The sequence below is a fragment of the Coffea eugenioides genome, unplaced genomic scaffold (assembly GCF_003713205.1).
Source record: "Coffea eugenioides isolate CCC68of unplaced genomic scaffold, Ceug_1.0 ScVebR1_447;HRSCAF=1126, whole genome shotgun sequence".
In the NCBI taxonomy this organism is placed as follows: domain Eukaryota; kingdom Viridiplantae; phylum Streptophyta; class Magnoliopsida; order Gentianales; family Rubiaceae; genus Coffea; species Coffea eugenioides.
This window is the reverse complement of record NW_020864285.1, coordinates 86,354-107,276: the sequence shown is the minus strand read 5'-3', so window position 1 is coordinate 107,276 and position 20,923 is coordinate 86,354. Positions and strand designations below refer to the sequence as shown.

The 20,923-nt window shown below is 43.6% G+C and overlaps 1 non-coding gene across 1 annotated transcript; it reads right to left on the bottom strand.

Moving 5' to 3' along the window:
- Window positions 1-648: 648 nt before the first annotated feature.
- On the bottom strand, window positions 649-755 carry LOC113758279. Its single transcript, XR_003466664.1, has one exon. It is a non-coding gene; the product is annotated as a small nucleolar RNA R71 (small nucleolar RNA).
- Between the last annotated feature and the right edge of the window lie 20,168 nt (window positions 756-20,923).

Here is a 20,923-nt window from a genome sequence, read left to right as displayed (position 1 = left end):
TAATTTAGACAGCTTTATTTTTTTAGTTGAGTTGATTATATTTAATCCTACATTATAATCAATTTTTGACAATTGAAGTTGCATAATATCTCTTATTTCTGTTTGTAGTGTATGCACCGGGTGTCTCGAGAAGTTGCACTTTTCGATCCAAAAATTGAGAGCATACTACGTAGACAAAAGAGGAGCACACTACAGGAAAAGGAACAAGAGATTTGGCAACCAATAGAGGAAATCTTAATAGAGTTTCCATTTGAAGAAGAAATGGTAGAAAATGAAGCAAATAAGCGAGTTCTACGAGATTTTGCTCTACCGGGAACACAAGGATCTCAAACGAGCATAGCAAGGCCTTCGGTAAATGCTAACAATTTAGAGATTAAACCATCACTTATCCAAATGGTTCAACAATCTCAATTTGGAGGTAATGCAGTAGAAGATCCTAATTCACACTTAGCTACATTTTTAGAAATTTGTGATACAATTAAAATGAATGGAGTTAGTGATGATGCTATAAGGCTAAGATTGTTCCCATTTTCATTGAGAGATAAGGCCAAACTTTGACTACACTCTCATGCTCCTAATACTTTCACCGGATGGGATGATTTATCAAGAGCATTCTTGAATAAGTATTTTTCACCAGGTAAGACTGCTAAACTAAGAATGGATAGCACTAGTTTTAGCCAATTGGAAGGTGAATCATTATATGAGACATGGGAAAGGTTTAGAGATTTGTTTCTGAAATGTCCACATCATGGACTGCCGGAGTGGTTAATCATACAAACCTTCTATAATTGTTTAGTTTTTTCTACTAAAACTATGATCGATGCAGTTGCAGGTGGAGCTTTAATGGGTAAATCACCCCAAGAAGTTAGAATTTGATAGAAGAAATAGCCGCAAATAACTACCAATGAGCCAATGAGAGAGGTAATACAAGACGTCACGCAGGTTTGATAGAAATGGACACTCTCAATATGCTGAGTGCTCAAATGAATAATGTGATGAAATTGCTAAATAGACAAGGTGGAGTTGGCCCAAGTTCATCTAATGCACATGTAGCGTGTTGTTCTATATGTGGAGATGAACATGATACTAATGAGTGTGTTGATTCTGAGGAGATACAATTCGTCAATAATTACTGTGACAGCCCCACCTTCCCCTAAGGCGAACCAAAGGGGTTAGCGGACTGCCTGCCCAGCTCTCGCCAGGACTACGGTACAGTTTACATCGTTCTAGAACGTTCCGGAACTCACCATTCACGCAAACAATTCAAAATCACAAGATAAAAAAAATGAAAATTTTGCGCCGAAGATGAATAGTGCAGGACACGTCAGAATCCGGCCGGAATCTGGCCGGATGTCCGGCCGGATACTAGGCCGAGAGCAATCCAAAATTTTTCCAAAACCCTTCGTAATCCGGCCGGCAATCCGGCCAGTTTCTGGCCGGATTCCTGGCCGGATTCAGTCCAGTGACTTTTCGTTCAAAAATTTTCTTTTGCCGTTTGAAATCCAAATCGATTCAAAGGTCATCCAAACATCAATTTAACATATACACATTGAAATCCAACATTTCCAAGCCAAATCGGCATACCAAAATATCCATCTAATCCATACATGTACAATAACCATTTACAAACCAAACATTGGAGGAAACAAAACACTTAGGGTTTCACCCTCAAGGAGCTATTCAAAATACATGTACATGAGCTCAACTTGTCATTCAACTATTACAATCTTTTCCAAAAGTGTTCATTTTCCTGTAAGGAAAACAAATGGAACGGTGTGAGCTAAAGCTCAGTGAGCAACTATCACAATAGCAATTAAGATCACATAAGCATAACCATTCATTTCAAGTATGCAATTTCGAAGTAAAGCAAATCAGTGAAAGGATACGGTCGGCTCTCAAGAGCCCATTGCCACGCTTATATTCTTGATCCAATCTCATTGACTCTCCGTCAACGTTTATGAGTAGCAACCGTAGAACCCACTTCACTCCCATTCCTTCCACCAAACATACCCCAACCGGGCCCGCACTCCATTCAGTCATTTTGGTAATACTCGAGTATACCGGAACCAAAGGTCTCATTACCACAAGATTCCACAGTACAGTCCCCGTGGCATGACAATTTTCACGACCAAGCCCTCGCCGGCTCGATCCAATTGACTACCAAACGGGGTTGAGCTCAGTGATACAGTAAGGCCGTTGGACATTCGTCCAAACGACACCAATTCAGTTTCCATGAAATGGAATTCACCATCCACTATATCAAGTTCAGTAATGCAGTAAAACGGTAGCCAATCAGTGGTACTATCAACAGGGGTGAGGGCGGTCAAGTACACCCTCACCTTAATCAATTCCAATATCCAAGTAAGCCTTCAAGGCATCACATATACATTTAGCAAAGCCACATAGTAACAATTAAGTGAGTAGTATACTCACCAAGTAAGAAAATGATGTTTCATGCACCGTCGTTAAACGAACGTCGTGCACCACCGTTTCCTCCTAGAACAAGTGAACAATTACCATAAGACTCGATAACGAGTCACAAAGCCATAACCCAATAGGGTTTCATATGCATAAACAAGCATAATAGCAAACCAGAAAATCAAGAATTGGAACTCATTCGTCCCAACTACAAAAACAGTTTTTGGCCTCCAAAAGCGGTAATGGCACAAAATGCGCTACGCTTCTCGGATGAGGGCGTAAGACCCACCATCTCGAAGCTAACAGACAGGGATACAACAATGTAGAAGGCCTCTCAGTCCAAATCCTAGCACAACTAGGTCAAAAATGCCGAAAACCAACCCAGAACCGTCATTGCAGGTTCCAAAATCACAGAAAACTGTAATACGTCTATCTCAGCCTACACAGGTCCAAATGCATTGATTCCAAAGGCACATGAAAGCTAAGACATCCAGCTACATTTCATCAGAAGGCACCAACTTCAAAATCCAAACCAATTCCAGTCAAAACAATCGATTACTATCGCAGTTCGGACATTCTGTTCACCAAAAACAGCAACAGTAAAAATGGCATAACTCTCTCTATACTACTCCAAATGCCCTGAAATTTTGCAGGCACATCAAACTCATCAATACCTACAACTTTCATGTTTTGAGCAAAGTCCAATTCGGCCTCTATCCATGACCTAAAATTTCGGACAGAATAGGGGTTCATGAACCCTAACTTTTTACAATTCACTTCAAATCCAAAATTGGTTGCATTAATCCACAATTCACACCTACTAGAGTCATTAGAGTCCATTGCCAATCATCAAAGATGGCTACAACATCCATTTCATATTAAACCAGAAAATTCATCATAAAATTAAAAACTTCACCAAATCAAGCCAAACCAAGAAATAAATCATATAATCCATCACTCAAGCCACTTCTAAGCATAATATAACCATCATTAGGTGTAGTAGGGGGGTTCAAGCATCACTTACCAAGTAACAAGAGAAAGAGAGATGTTGACCACCTTAGAGCTTCAAACAAACTTCACTAATACACTTACTATCACTAGAAGAAAGGTTTTTATGGAATGAAATCAAACCTAAACTCTTGTTTGTGGAAGATTGAGTGAAATGGAAGCTTGAAAGTTGGGAAGTTTCCTTCTTCTTTGAGAGAGAGAGGGCCGGCCAACACAAGGAAGAAAAATGGTGAATTTTGTGAATTTTTGGAGATATTAACTAATTTTGGTCAAAAGTAAAAAATGTGAATAGTAATTCTTAAAGTCCACCCAATGAGAAGGTGACACTTGTCACCTCATTAAATGCATTCTTATCTTTCTTTTCTCTCTCACATCAATCACTTCACACACACTACTTATCTCTTAACACCCGATAAATTTTACACAGTATCCGAAACTTAACCGTATTGGCCGAATTTTTCCGAACTTTCCGCACTAGTGGGTCCGACGTCCAATATATATTCTTAATTTTCTAAAAACTCTCCAATACTAGAAAAATCATCTAAAAACTATAACTGCTCATAAAATCCACCAAGAAAATATTCCTAGGCCAGAAAATGCAGAAAACATGAAATTTAAGGGGGGAAAAACCCTAGGAAAATATTAGGGCAATACGGGTTCTCACACTCTCTCCCCCTTAAAAGAATTTCGTCCTCGAAATTCCTTATCATTGACTACTCCGGGATTAAATTGAGCATTATACTGATCTGTACCCCTTCACTGGCCAGGTTCATTAAATTCTTACCTTCCACGTCCTCTGATGGGTCAACATCTAAGGAGTACACCCGAGAGGACACTTTCGATCCATCCTTGTCCCCCTTCGACTGGGCAGGGTTGGTCGTAGTTGGTGGCAGAGTCCCTTGCCGCTCGCGCAGGCGAGCTGGACAGTTAGCAAGTTGATGTTCGGCACTCCCACAGAGCAAGCATTTTCCTCCTTTCTTCCAGCAATTGTCCTCCGAATGGTTTAATTTTCCACAATACCCGCAGGGTCCGCGTGCTGTAGAAGCCGAGCTTCCTCTTGACAGGCTCTCTTGTGACACTCCCGGCATTCTTACTCCTCCCGTTCCCCGCCCAAACTTGGGAGGGGTACTTTCATCCCCCTGCCCCGAACTACTTCCAGGGAATCCCCTCTTTTTTGCCTGGAAGTTTTTCACCTGGAGCCTCGCATTCTCCACTCGTTGGGCCTTCTCCACCGCTTCGCTGAAGGCGTTAATTTGGGCTGCCGCAAGGGCCTTCTGGATTTCTACGTTCAGACCCTGGACAAATCGCCGTATTCTTCGTTGCTCGGTCATGATGAGTTCGGGCGCAAATTTGGATAGGCGGGTGAACTGGCTCTCATACTCCGCCACAGTCTGAGCCCCTTGCCGGAGCCGGATAAACTCGTCCTCCTTCCTCTCCTGGACTAGAGAAGGGAAAAACTTTGCATTAAAGTCTCGGATGAAATTCACCCAAGTCCTAGGCGTCTGCTCCCGCTCCCATTTCTGCCTAATTACGTTCCACCAGGAACGGGCTGCCCCCTCAAGCTGGAACACGGCAAAAGTCACCTGCCGCTCGTCAGGGTAGTGTAGGGCTGCAAATATATCCACCATCTTTTCAAGCCATCTTTCGGCAACGTCAGGATCGGGTCCCCCAACAAACTTTGGCGGAGCGAACTTTTGAAATCGTTCGAGAGCTCTATCCTCGCTCTCAATATGATGGCCAGGGTTTCCGGGGTTTCCAGGGTTAGGGTTTGGGTTCTGGGCTTGCTGCTGCACTACTTGTGCAAGCAGGTTTGTCATTTGCTACATAGCAGCAGCTATCTGGGCATTAGGGTCGGCTTGGGGTTCAGGATCAGGTCCAGTCGAGGTTTCCCCCGTACCCCTAACCGGTATGGGTTGTCTAGTCCTGCGTCCACGGCCTCGACCACTCCGAGTGCCTTCCATCAATCTAAGTCAATCTAGGTCACCAAATGAAGATACTGTTAAAGGGCACCTAACCCTCCTTTCCGTAGCACCAGACAGGAACAATGAAACAAGAGTAAGCAACTCAAACATTTACTGCGAAGAGCATTTAAACACGTAACACGTATACATAGATCACATAACCAAGTTAAGCAATCATACGGAACAGTCAGTCAAGTACATACGAAGTCATTGCATGAAACAATAGGGTCCTCAATAGTACTATGAACAACTAGGTCACAAATGCAAAAGAATTCACGAAAAGCTTTTCCCCTTCTAGGGTTTCGTCCAAATATTTATATCTTAATCAAGGTCGATCACGCTTAACCACACCCGAACAAACCACACGAAATTCCATAGAATCGCCTTTCTAGTTCACCAAATCCTTTCTAACCTAGGCCTTCATATCTTTCGTATCCGGGCGCAAGAATCTTGTCTAAGATAATTCACATCTCGAGCCGGCCGGTCCCAAGAGTAAACCATCCTTATTAAAGATTCCTATCCGACATACATACCTAGCTTCCTCGAGTCCCATGATAATGATTCGTACACTTATCACATGCCCGGTTCATAACTTACGCTCAAACGAGCACTTAGACATATCCATGAGATTAGGACCACAACACCACTTGGCCCAGTCTCACTCCGCGCAGAGACCACGCGAAGTGGCTCTGATACCACCTGTGACAGCCCCACCTTCCCCTAAGGCGAACCAAAGGGGTTAGCGGACTGCCTGCCCAGCTCTCGCCAGGACTACGGTACAGTTTACATCGTTCTAGAACGTTCCGGAACTCACCATTCACGCAAACAAGTCAAAATCACAAAATAAAAAAAATGAAAATTTTGCGCCGAAGATGAATAGTGCAGGACACGTCAGAATCCGGCCGGAATCTGGCCGGATGTCCGGCCGGATACTAGGCCGAGAGCAATCCAAAATTTTTCCAAAACCCTTCGTAATCCGGCCGGCAATCCGGCCAGTTTCTGGCCGGATTCCTGGCCGGATTCAGTCCAGTGACTTTTCGTTCAAAAATTTTCTTTTGCCGTTTGAAATCCAAATCGATTCAAAGGTCATCCAAACATCAATTTAACATATACACATTGAAATCCAACATTTCCAAGCCAAATCGACATACCAAAATATCCATCTAATCCATACATGTACAATAACCATTTACAAACCAAACATTGGAGGAAACAAAACACTTAGGGTTTCACCCTCAAGGAGCTATTCAAAATACATGTACATGAGCTCAACTTGTCATTCAACTATTACAATCTTTTCCAAAAGTGTTCATTTTCCTGTAAGGAAAACAAATGGAACGGTGTGAGCTAAAGCTCAGTGAGCAACTATCACAATAGCAATTAAGATCACATAAGCATAACCATTCATTTCAAGTATGCAATTTCGAAGTAAAGCAAATCAGTGAAAGGATACGGTCGGCTCTCAAGAGCCCATTGCCACGCTTATATTCTTGATCCAATCTCATTGACTCTCCGTCAACGTTTATGAGTAGCAACCGTAGAACCCACTTCACTCCCATTCCTTCCACCAAACATACCCCAACCGGGCCCGCACTCCATTCAGTCATTTTGGTAATACTCGAGTATACCGGAACCAAAGGTCTCATTACCACAAGATTCCACAGTACAGTCCCCGTGGCATGACAATTTTCACGACCAAGCCCTCGCCGGCTCGATCCAATTGACTACCAAACGGGGTTGAGCTCAGTGATACAGTAAGGCCGTTGGACATTCGTCCAAACGACACCAATTCAGTTTCCATGAAATGGAATTCACCATCCACTATATCAAGTTCAGTAATGCAGTAAAACGGTAGCCAATCAGTGGTACTATCAACAGGGGTGAGGGCGGTCAAGTACACCCTCACCTTAATCAATTCCAATATCCAAGTAAGCCTTCAAGGCATCACATATACATTTAGCAAAGCCACATAGTAACAATTAAGTGAGTAGTATACTCACCAAGTAAGAAAATGATGTTTCATGCACCGTCGTTAAACGAACGTCGTGCACCACCGTTTCCTCCTAGAACAAGTGAACAATTACCATAAGACTCGATAACGAGTCGCAAAGCCATAACCCAATAGGGTTTCATATGCATAAACAAGCATAATAGCAAACCAGAAAATCAAGAATTGGAACTCATTCGTCCCAACTACAAAAACAGTTTTTGGCCTCCAAAAGCGGTAATGGCACAAAATGCGCTACGCTTCTCGGATGAGGGCGTAAGACCCACCATCTCGAAGCTAACAGACAGGGATACAACAATGTAGAAGGCCTCTCAGTCCAAATCCTAGCACAACTAGGTCAAAAATGCCGAAAACCAACCCAGAACCGTCATTGCAGGTTCCAAAATCACAGAAAACTGTAATACGTCTATCTCAGCCTACACAGGTCCAAATGCATTGATTCCAAAGGCACATGAAAGCTAAGACATCCAGCTACATTTCATCAGAAGGCACCAACTTCAAAATCTAAACCAATTCCAGTCAAAACAATCGATTACTATCGCAGTTCGGACATTCTGTTCACCAAAAACAGCAACAGTAAAAATGGCATAACTCTCTCTATACTACTCCAAATGCCCTGAAATTTTGCAGGCACATCAAAATCATCAATACCTACAACTTTCATGTTTTGAGCAAAGTCCAATTCGGCCTCTATCCATGACCTAAAATTTCGGACAGAATAGGGGTTCATGAACCCTAACTTTTTACAATTCACTTCAAATCCAAAATTGGTTGCATTAATCCACAATTCACACCTACTAGAGTCATTAGAGTCCATTGCCAATCATCAAAGATGGCTACAACATCCATTTCATATTAAACCAGAAAATTCATCATAAAATTAAAAACTTCACCAAATCAAGCCAAACCAAGAAATAAATCATATAATCCATCACTCAAGCCACTTCTAAGCATAATATAACCATCATTAGGTGTAGTAGGGGGGGTTCAAGCATCACTTACCAAGTAACAAGAGAAAGAGAGATGTTGACCACCTTAGAGCTTCAAACAAACTTCACTAATACACTTACTATCACTAGAAGAAAGGTTTTTATGGAATGAAATCAAACCTAAACTCTTGTTTGTGGAAGATTGAGTGAAATGGAAGCTTGAAAGTTGGGAAGTTTCCTTCTTCTTTGAGAGAGAGAGGGCCGGCCAACACAAGGAAGAAAAATGGTGAATTTTGTGAATTTTTGGAGATATTAACTAATTTTGGTCAAAAGTCAAAAATGTGAATAGTAATTCTTAAAGTCCACCCAATGAGAAGGTGACACTTGTCACCTCATTAAATGCATTCTTATCTTTCTTTTCTCTCTCACATCAATCACTTCACACACACTACTTATCTCTTAACACCCGATAAATTTTACACAGTATCCGAAACTTAACCGTATTGGCCGAATTTTTCCGAACTTTCCGCACTAGTGGGTCCGACGTCCAATATATATTCTTAATTTTCTAAAAACTCTCCAATACTAGAAAAATCATCTAAAAACTATAACTGCTCATAAAATCCACCAAGAAAATATTCCTAGGCCAGAAAATGCAGAAAACATGAAATTTAAGGGGGGAAAAACCCTAGGAAAATATTAGGGCAATACGGGTTCTCACACTCTCTCCCCCTTAAAAGAATTTCGTCCTCGAAATTCCTTATCATTGACTACTCCGGGATTAAATTGAGCATTATACTGATCTGTACCCCTTCACTGGCCAGGTTCATTAAATTCTTACCTTCCACGTCCTCTGATGGGTCAACATCTAAGGAGTACACCCGAGAGGACACTTTCGATCCATCCTTGTCCCCCTTCGACTGGGCAGGGTTGGTCGTAGTTAGTGGCAGAGTCCCTTGCCGCTCGCGCAGGCGAGCTGGACAGTTAGCAAGTTGATGTCGGCACTCCCACAGAGCAAGCATTTTCCTCCTTCTTCCAGCAATTGTCCTCAACGAATGGTTTAATTTTTCACAATACCCGCAGGGTCCGCGTGCTGGTAGAAGCACGAGCTTCCCTCTTGACAGCTCTCTTGTGACATCCCAGGGCATTCTTACTCCTCCGTTCCCCGCCCAAACTTGGGAGGTACTTATCCCCCTGCCCGAACTACTTCCAGGGAATCCCTCTTTTTCGCCTGGAAGTTTTTCACCTGGAGCCGTCGCATTCTCCCATCGTTGGGTCCTTACTCCACCGCTTCGCTGAAGGCGTTAATTTGGGCTGCCGGCAAGGGCCTTCTGGATTCTACCGTTACAGACGCTGGACAAATCGCCGTATTCTTGTTGCTCGGTCATGATGAGTTCGGGCCAAATTTTGGAGTAGGCGGTTGAGACTGGCTCTATACTCCGCCACAGTCTGTGAGCCCTTGACCGGAGCCGGATAAATCGTCCTCGTTTTCCTCTCCTGACTAGAGAAGGGAAAACTTTGCATATTAAAGTCTGCCGGATTGAAATTCACCCAAGTCCTAAGGCGTCTGGCTCCGCTCCCATCTGCCTAATCTCGTTCCACCAGGAACGAGCAGCCCCCTCGAGTTGAAACACGACAAAAGTCACCTGCCGTTCGTCTGGGTAGTGTAGAGCTGCAAAAATGTCTACCATCTTCTCAAGCCATTTCTCAGCCATGTCAGGGTCGGGTCCCCCAACAAACTTTGGCGGAGAAAACTTTTGAAAACGTTCTAGAGCTCTATCTTCGCTCTCGACATGGTGGCCAGGGTTTCCGGGGTTTCCAGGGTTAGGGTTTGGGTTCTGAGCTTGTTGTTGCACTACTTGTGCAAGCAGGTTTGTCATTTGCTGCATAGCAGCAGCTATCTGGGCATTAGGGTCGGCTTGGGGTTCAGGATCAGGTCCAGTCGAGGTTTCCCCCGTACCCCTAACCGGTGTGGGTTGTCTAGTCCTGCGTCCACGGCCTCGACCACTCCGAGTGCCTTCCATCAATCTAAGTCAATCTAGGTCACCAAATGAAGATACTGTTAAAGGGCACCTAACCCTCCTTTCCGTAGCACTAGACAGGAACAATGAAACAAGAGTAAGCAACTCAAACATTTACTGCGAAGAGCATTTAAACACGTAACACGTATACATAGATCACATAACCAAGTTAAGCAATCATACGGAACAGTCAGTCAAGTACATACGAAGTCATTGCATGAAACAATAGGGTCCTCAATAGTACTATGAACAACTAGGTCACAAATGCAAAAGAATTCACGAAAAGCTTTTCCCCTTCTAGGGTTTCGTCCAAATATTTATATCTTAATCAAGGTCGATCACGCTTAACCACACCCGAACAAACCACACGAAATTCCATAGAATCGCCTTTCTAGTTCACCAAATCCTTTCTAACCTAGGCCTTCATATCTTTCGTATCCGGGCGCAAGAATCTTGTCTAAGATAATTCACATCTCGAGCCGGCCGGTCCCAAGAGTAAACCATCCTTATTAAAGATTCCTATCCGACATACATACCTAGCTTCCTCGAGTCCCATGATAATGATTCGTACACTTATCACATGCCCGGTTCATAACTTACGCTCAAACGAGCACTGAGACATATCCATGAAATTAGGACCACAACACCACTTGGCCCAGTCTCACTCCGCGCAGAGACCACGCGAAGTGGCTCTGATACCACCTGTGACAGCCCCACCTTCCCCTAAGGCGAACCAAAGGGATTAGCGGACTGCCTGCCCAGCTCTCGCCAGGACTACGGTACAGTTTACATCGTTCTAGAACGTTCCGGAACTCACCATTCACGCAAACAAGTCAAAATCACAAAATAAAAAAAATGAAAATTTTGCGCCGAAGATGAATAGTGCAGGACACGTCAGAATCCGGCCGGAATCTGGCCGGACGTCCGGCCGGATACTAGGCCGAGAGCAATCCAAAATTTTTCCAAAACCCTTCGTAATCCGGCCGGCAATCCGGCCAGTTTCTGGCCGGATTCCTGGCCGGATTCAGTCCAGTGACTTTTCGTTCAAAAATTTTCTTTTGCCGTTTGAAATCCAAATCGATTCAAAGGTCATCCAAACATCAATTTAACATATACACATTGAAATCCAACATTTCCAAGCCAAATCGGCATACCAAAATATCCATCTAATCCATACATGTACAATAACCATTTACAAACCAAACATTGGAGGAAACAAAACACTTAGGGTTTCACCCTCAAGGAGCTATTCAAAATACATGTACATGAGCTCAACTTGTCATTCAACTATTACAATCTTTTCCAAAAGTGTTCATTTTCCTGTAAGGAAAACAAATGGAACGGTGTGAGCTAAAGCTCAGTGAGCAACTATCACAATAGCAATTAAGATCACATAAGCATAACCATTCATTTCAAGTATGCAATTTCGAAGTAAAGCAAATCAGTGAAAGGATACGGTCGGCTCTCAAGAGCCCATTGCCACGCTTATATTCTTGATCCAATCTCATTGACTCTCCGTCAACGTTTATGAGTAGCAACCGTAGAACCCACTTCACTCCCATTCCTTCCACCAAACATACCCCAACCGGGCCCGCACTCCATTCAGTCATTTTGGTAATACTCGAGTATACCGGAACCAAAGGTCTCATTACCACAAGATTCCACAGTACAGTCCCCGTGGCATGACAATTTTCACGACCAAGCCCTCGCCGGCTCGATCCAATTGACTACCAAACGGGGTTGAGCTCAGTGATACAGTAAGGCCGTTGGACATTCGTCCAAACGACACCAATTCAGTTTCCATGAAATGGAATTCACCATCCACTATATCAAGTTCAGTAATGCAGTAAAACGGTAGCCAATCAGTGGTACTATCAACAGGGGTGAGGGCGGTCAAGTACACCCTCACCTTAATCAATTCCAATATCCAAGTAAGCCTTCAAGGCATCACATATACATTTAGCAAAGCCACATAGTAACAATTAAGTGAGTAGTATACTCACCAAGTAAGAAAATGATGTTTCATGCACCGTCGTTAAACGAACGTCGTGCACCACCGTTTCCTCCTAGAACAAGTGAACAATTACCATAAGACTCGATAACGAGTCGCAAAGCCATAACCCAATAGGGTTTCATATGTATAAACAAGCATAATAGCAAACCAGAAAATCAAGAATTGGAACTCATTCGTCCCAACTACAAAAACAATTTTTGGCCTCCAAAAGCGGTAATGGCACAAAATGCGCTACGCTTCTCGGATGAGGGCGTAAGACCCACCATCTCGAAGCTAACAGACAGGGCTACAACAATGTAGAAGGCCTCTCAGTCCAAATCCTAGCACAACTAGGTCAAAAATGCCGAAAACCAACCCAGAACCGTCATTGCAGGTTCCAAAATCACAGAAAACTGTAATACGTCTATCTCAGCCTACACATGTCCAAATGCATTGATTCCAAAGGAACATGAAAGCTAAGACATCCAGCTACATTTCATCAGAAGGCACCAACTTCAAAATCCAAACCAATTCCAGTCAAAACAATCGATTACTATCGCAGTTCGGACATTCTGTTCACCAAAAACAGCAACAGTAAAAATGGCATAACTCTCTGTATACTACTCCAAATGCCCTGAAATTTTGCAGGCACATCAATCTCATCAATATCTACAACTTTCATGTTTTGAGAAAAGTCCAATTCGGCCTCTATCCATGACCTAAAATTTCGGACAGAATAGGGGTTCATGAACCCTAACTTTTTACAATTCACTTCAAATCCAAAATTGGTTGCATTAATCCACAATTCACACCTACTAGAGTCATTAGAGTCCATTGCCAATCATCAAAGATGGCTACAACATCCATTTCATATTAAACCAGAAAATTCATCATAAAATTAAAAACTTCACCAAATCAAGCCAAACCAAGAAATAAATCATATAATCCATCACTCAAGCCACTTCTAAGCATAATATAACCATCATTAGGTGTAGTAGGGGGGGTTCAAGCATCACTTACCAAGTAACAAGAGAAAGAGAGATGTTGACCACCTTAGAGCTTCAAACAAACTTCACTAATACACTTACTATCACTAGAAGAAAGGTTTTTATGGAATGAAATCAAACCTAAACTCTTGTTTGTGGAAGATTGAGTGAAATGGAAGCTTGAAAGTTGGGAAGTTTCCTTCTTCTTTGAGAGAGAGAGGGCCGGCCAACACAAGGAAGAAAAATGGTGAATTTTGTGAATTTTTGGAGATATTAACTAATTTTGGTCAAAAGTAAAAAATGTGAATAGTAATTCTTAAAGTCCACCCAATGAGAAGGTGACACTTGTCACCTCATTAAATGCATTCTTATCTTTCTTTTCTCTCTCACATCAATCACTTCACACACACTACTTATCTCTTAACACCCGATAAATTTTACACAGTATCCGAAACTTAACCGTATTGGCCGAATTTTTCCGAACTTTCCGCACTAGTGGGTCCCACGTCCAATATATATTCTTAATTTTCTAAAAACTCTCCAATACTAGAAAAATCATCTAAAAACTATAACTGCTCATAAAATCCACCAAGAAAATATTCCTAGGCCAGAAAATGCAGAAAACATGAAATTTAAGGGGGGAAAAACCCTAGGAAAATATTAGGGCAATACGGGTTCTCACACTCTCTCCCCCTTAAAAGAATTTCGTCCTCGAAATTCCTTATCATTGACTACTCCGGGATTAAATTGAGCATTATACTGATCTGTACCCCTTCACTGGCCAGGTTCATTAAATTCTTACCTTCCACGTCCTCTGATGGGTCAACATCTAAGGAGTACACCCGAGAGGACACTTTCGATCCATCCTTGTCCCCCTTCGACTGGGCAGGGTTGGTCGTAGTTGGTGGCAGAGTCCCTTGCCGCTCGCGCAGGCGAGCTGGACAGTTAGCAAGTTGATGTTCGGCACTCCCACAGAGCAAGCATTTTCCTCCTTTCTTCCAGCAATTGTCCTCCGAATGGTTTAATTTTCCACAATACCCGCAGGGTCCGCGTGCTGTAGAAGCCGAGCTTCCTCTTGACAGGCTCTCTTGTGACACTCCCGGCATTCTTACTCCTCCCGTTCCCCGCCCAAACTTGGGAGGGGTACTTTCATCCCCCTGCCCCGAACTACTTCCAGGGAATCCCCTCTTTTTCGCCTGGAAGTTTTTCACCTGGAGCCTCGCATTCTCCACTCGTTGGGCCTTCTCCACCGCTTCGCTGAAGGCGTTAATTTGGGCTGCCGCAAGGGCCTTCTGGATTTCTACGTTCAGACCCTGGACAAATCGCCGTATTCTTCGTTGCTCGGTCATGATGAGTTCGGGCGCAAATTTGGATAGGCGGGTGAACTGGCTCTCATACTCCGCCACAGTCTGAGCCCCTTGCCGGAGCCGGATAAACTCGTCCTCCTTCCTCTCCTGGACTAGAGAAGGGAAAAACTTTGCATTAAAGTCTCGGATGAAATTCACCCAAGTCCTAGGCGTCTGCTCCCGCTCCCATTTCTGCCTAATTACGTTCCACCAGGAACGGGCTGCCCCCTCAAGCTGGAACACGGCAAAAGTCACCTGCCGCTCGTCAGGGTAGTGTAGGGCTGCAAATATATCCACCATCTTTTCAAGCCATCTTTCGGCAACGTCAGGATCGGGTCCCCCAACAAACTTTGGCGGAGCGAACTTTTGAAATCGTTCGAGAGCTCTATCCTCGCTCTCAATATGATGGCCAGGGTTTCCGGGGTTTCCAGGGTTAGGGTTTGGGTTCTGGGCTTGCTGCTGCACTACTTGTGCAAGCAGGTTTGTCATTTGCTACATAGCAGCAGCTATCTGGGCATTAGGGTCGGCTTGGGGTTCAGGATCAGGTCCAGTCGAGGTTTCCCCCGTACCCCTAACCGGTATGGGTTGTCTAGTCCTGCGTCCACGGCCTCGACCACTCCGAGTGCCTTCCATCAATCTAAGTCAATCTAGGTCACCAAATGAAGATACTGTTAAAGGGCACCTAACCCTCCTTTCCGTAGCACCAGACAGGAACAATGAAACAAGAGTAAGCAACTCAAACATTTACTGCGAAGAGCATTTAAACACGTAACACGTATACATAGATCACATAACCAAGTTAAGCAATCATACGGAACAGTCAGTCAAGTACATACGAAGTCATTGCATGAAACAATAGGGTCCTCAATAGTACTATGAACAACTAGGTCACAAATGCAAAAGAATTCACGAAAAGCTTTTCCCCTTCTAGGGTTTCGTCCAAATATTTATATCTTAATCAAGGTCGATCACGCTTAACCACACCCGAACAAACCACACGAAATTCCATAGAATCGCCTTTCTAGTTCACCAAATCCTTTCTAACCTAGGCCTTCATATCTTTCGTATCCGGGCGCAAGAATCTTGTCTAAGATAATTCACATCTCGAGCCGGCCGGTCCCAAGAGTAAACCATCCTTATTAAAGATTCCTATCCGACATACATACCTAGCTTCCTCGAGTCCCATGATAATGATTCGTACACTTATCACATGCCCGGTTCATAACTTACGCTCAAACGAGCACTGAGACATATCCATGAAATTAGGACCACAACACCACTTGGCCCAGTCTCACTCCGCGCAGAGACCACGCGAAGTGGCTCTGATACCACCTGTGACAGCCCCACCTTCCCCTAAGGCGAACCAAAGGGATTAGCGGACTGCCTGCCCAGCTCTCGCCAGGACTACGGTACAGTTTACATCGTTCTAGAACGTTCCGGAACTCACCATTCACGCAAACAAGTCAAAATCACAAAATAAAAAAAATGAAAATTTTGCGCCGAAGATGAATAGTGCAGGACACGTCAGAATCCGGCCGGAATCTGGCCGGACGTCCGGCCGGATACTAGGCCGAGAGCAATCCAAAATTTTTCCAAAACCCTTCGTAATCCGGCCGGCAATCCGGCCAGTTTCTGGCCGGATTCCTGGCCGGATTCAGTCCAGTGACTTTTCGTTCAAAAATTTTCTTTTGCCGTTTGAAATCCAAATCGATTCAAAGGTCATCCAAACATCAATTTAACATATACACATTGAAATCCAACATTTCCAAGCCAAATCGGCATACCAAAATATCCATCTAATCCATACATGTACAATAACCATTTACAAACCAAACATTGGAGGAAACAAAACACTTAGGGTTTCACCCTCAAGGAGCTATTCAAAATACATGTACATGAGCTCAACTTGTCATTCAACTATTACAATCTTTTCCAAAAGTGTTCATTTTCCTGTAAGGAAAACAAATGGAACGGTGTGAGCTAAAGCTCAGTGAGCAACTATCACAATAGCAATTAAGATCACATAAGCATAACCATTCATTTCAAGTATGCAATTTCGAAGTAAAGCAAATCAGTGAAAGGATACGGTCGGCTCTCAAGAGCCCATTGCCACGCTTATATTCTTGATCCAATCTCATTGACTCTCCGTCAACGTTTATGAGTAGCAACCGTAGAACCCACTTCACTCCCATTCCTTCCACCAAACATACCCCAACCGGGCCCGCACTCCATTCAGTCATTTTGGTAATACTCGAGTATACCGGAACCAAAGGTCTCATTACCACAAGATTCCACAGTACAGTCCCCGTGGCATGACAATTTTCACGACCAAGCCCTCGCCGGCTCGATCCAATTGACTACCAAACGGGGTTGAGCTCAGTGATACAGTAAGGCCGTTGGACATTCGTCCAAACGACACCAATTCAGTTTCCATGAAATGGAATTCACCATCCACTATATCAAGTTCAGTAATGCAGTAAAACGGTAGCCAATCAGTGGTACTATCAACAGGGGTGAGGGCGGTCAAGTACACCCTCACCTTAATCAATTCCAATATCCAAGTAAGCCTTCAAGGCATCACATATACATTTAGCAAAGCCACATAGTAACAATTAAGTGAGTAGTATACTCACCAAGTAAGAAAATGATGTTTCATGCACCGTCGTTAAACGAACGTCGTGCACCACCGTTTCCTCCTAGAACAAGTGAACAATTACCATAAGACTCGATAACGAGTCGCAAAGCCATAACCCAATAGGGTTTCATATGCATAAACAAGCATAATAGCAAACCAGAAAATCAAGAATTGGAACTCATTCGTCCCAACTACAAAAACAGTTTTTGGCCTCCAAAAGCGGTAATGGCACAAAATGCGCTACGCTTCTCGGATGAGGGCGTAAGACCCACCATCTCGAAGCTAACAGACAGGGCTACAACAATGTAGAAGGCCTCTCAGTCCAAATCCTAGCACAACTAGGTCAAAAATGCCGAAAACCAACCCAGAACCGTCATTGCAGGTTCCAAAATCACAGAAAACTGTAATACGTCTATCTCAGCCTACACAGGTCCAAATGCATTGATTCCAAAGGCACATGAAAGCTAAGACATCCAGCTACATTTCATCAGAAGGCACCAACTTCAAAATCCAAACCAATTCCAGTCAAAACAATCGATTACTATCGCAGTTCGGACATTCTGTTCACCAAAAACAGCAACAGTAAAAATGGCATAACTCTCTCTATACTACTCCAAATGCCCTGAAATTTTGCAGGCACATCAAACTCATCAATATCTACAACTTTCATGTTTTGAGCAAAGTCCAATTCGGCCTCTATCCATGACCTAAAATTTCGGACAGAATAGGGGTTCATGAACCCTAACTTTTTACAATTCACTTCAAATCCAAAATTGGTTGCATTAATCCACAATTCACACCTACTAGAGTCATTAGAGTCCATTGCCAATCATCAAAGATGGCTACAACATCCATTTCATATTAAACCAGAAAATTCATCATAAAATTAAAAACTTCACCAAATCAAGCCAAACCAAGAAATAAATCATATAATCCATCACTCAAGCCACTTCTAAGCATAATATAACCATCATTAGGTGTAGTAGGGGGGGTTCAAGCATCACTTACCAAGTAACAAGAGAAAGAGAGATGTTGACCACCTTAGAGCTTCAAACAAACTTCACTAATACACTTACTATCACTAGAAGAAAGGTTTTTATGGAATGAAATCAAACCTAAACTCTTGTTTGTGGAAGATTGAGTGAAATGGAAGCTTGAAAGTTGGGAAGTTTCCTTCTTCTTTGAGAGAGAGAGGGCCGGCCAACACAAGGAAGAAAAATGGTGAATTTTGTGAATTTTTGGAGATATTAACTAATTTTGGTCAAAAGTAAAAAATGTGAATAGTAATTCTTAAAGTCCACCCAATGAGAAGGTGACACTTGTCACCTCATTAAATGCATTCTTATCTTTCTTTTCTCTCTCACATCAATCACTTCACACACACTACTTATCTCTTAACACCCGATAAATTTTACACAGTATCCGAAACTTAACCGTATTGGCCGAATTTTTCCGAACTTTCCGCACTAGTGGGTCCCACGTCCAATATATATTCTTAATTTTCTAAAAACTCTCCAATACTAGAAAAATCATCTAAAAACTATAACTGCTCATAAAATCCACCAAGAAAATATTCCTAGGCCAGAAAATGCAGAAAACATGAAATTTAAGGGGGGAAAAACCCTAGGAAAATATTAGGGCAATACGGGTTCTCACACTCTCTCCCCCTTAAAAGAATTTCGTCCTCGAAATTCCTTATCATTGACTACTCCGGGATTAAATTGAGCATTATACTGATCTGTACCCCTTCACTGGCCAGGTTCATTAAATTCTTACCTTCCACGTCCTCTGATGGGTCAACATCTAAGGAGTACACCCGAGAGGACACTTTCGATCCATCCTTGTCCCCCTTCGACTGGGCAGGGTTGGTCGTAGTTGGTGGCAGAGTCCCTTGCCGCTCGCGCAGGCGAGCTGGACAGTTAGCAAGTTGATGTTCGGCACTCCCACAGAGCAAGCATTTTCCTCCTTTCTTCCAGCAATTGTCCTCCGAATGGTTTAATTTTCCACAATACCCGCAGGGTCCGCGTGCTGTAGAAGCCGAGCTTCCTCTTGACAGGCTCTCTTGTGACACTCCCGGCATTCTTACTCCTCCCGTTCCCCGCCCAAACTTGGGAGGGGTACTTTCATCCCCCTGCCCCGAACTACTTCCAGGGAATCCCCTCTTTTTCGCCTGGAAGTTTTTCACCTGGAGCCTCGCATTCTCCACTCGTTGGGCCTTCTCCACCGCTTCGCTGAAGGCGTTAATTTGGGCTGCCGCAAGGGCCTTCTGGATTTCTACGTTCAGACCCTGGACAAATCGCCGTATTCTTCGTTGCTCGGTCATGATGAGTTCGGGCGCAAATTTGGATAGGCGGGTGAACTGGCTCTCATACTCCGCCACAGTCTGAGCCCCTTGCCGGAGCCGGATAAACTCGTCCTCCTTCCTCTCCTGGACTAGAGAAGGGAAAAACTTTGCATTAAAGTCTCGGATGAAATTCACCCAAGTCCTAGGCGTCTGCTCCCGCTCCCATTTCTGCCTAATTACGTTCCACCAGGAACGGGCTGCCCCCTCAAGCTGGAACACGGCAAAAGTCACCTGCCGCTCGTCAGGGTAGTGTAGGGCTGCAAATATATCCACCATCTTTTCAAGCCATCTTTCGGCAACGTCAGGATCGGGTCCCCCAACAAACTTTGGCGGAGCGAACTTTTGAAATCGTTCGAGAGCTCTATCCTCGCTCTCAATATGATGGCCAGGGTTTCCGGGGTTTCCAGGGTTAGGGTTTGGGTTCTGGGCTTGCTGCTGCACTACTTGTGCAAGCAGGTTTGTCATTTGCTACATAGCAGCAGCTATCTGGGCATTAGGGTCGGCTTGGGGTTCAGGATCAGGTCCAGTCGAGGTTTCCCCCGTACCCCTAACCGGTATGGGTTGTCTAGTCCTGCGTCCACGGCCTCGACCACTCCGAGTGCCTTCCATCAATCTAAGTCAATCTAGGTCACCAAATGAAGATACTGTTAAAGGGCACCTAACCCTCCTTTCCGTAGCACCAGACAGGAACAATGAAACAAGAGTAAGCAACTCAAACATTTACTGCGAAGAGCATTTAAACACGTAACACGTATACATAGATCACATAACCAAGTTAAGCAATCATACGGAACAGTCAGTCAAGTACATACGAAGTCATTGCATGAAACAATAGGGTCCTCAATAGTACTATGAACAACTAGGTCACAAATGCAAAAGAATTCACGAAAAGCTTTTCCCCTTCTAGGGTTTCGTCCAAATATTTATATCTTAATCAAGGTCGATCACGCTTAACCACACCCGAACAAACCACACGAAATTCCATAGAATCGCCTTTCTAGTTCACCAAATCCTTTCTAACCTAGGCCTTCATATCTTTCGTATCCGGGCGCAAGAATCTTGTCTAAGATAATTCACATCTCGAGCCGGCCGGTCCCAAGAGTAAACCATCCTTATTAAAGATTCCTATCCGACATACATACCTAGCTTCCTCGAGTCCCATGATAATGATTCGTACACTTATCACATGCCCGGTTCATAACTTACGCTCAAACGAGCACTTAGACATATCCATGAAATTAGGACCACAACACCACTTGGCCCAGTCTCACTCC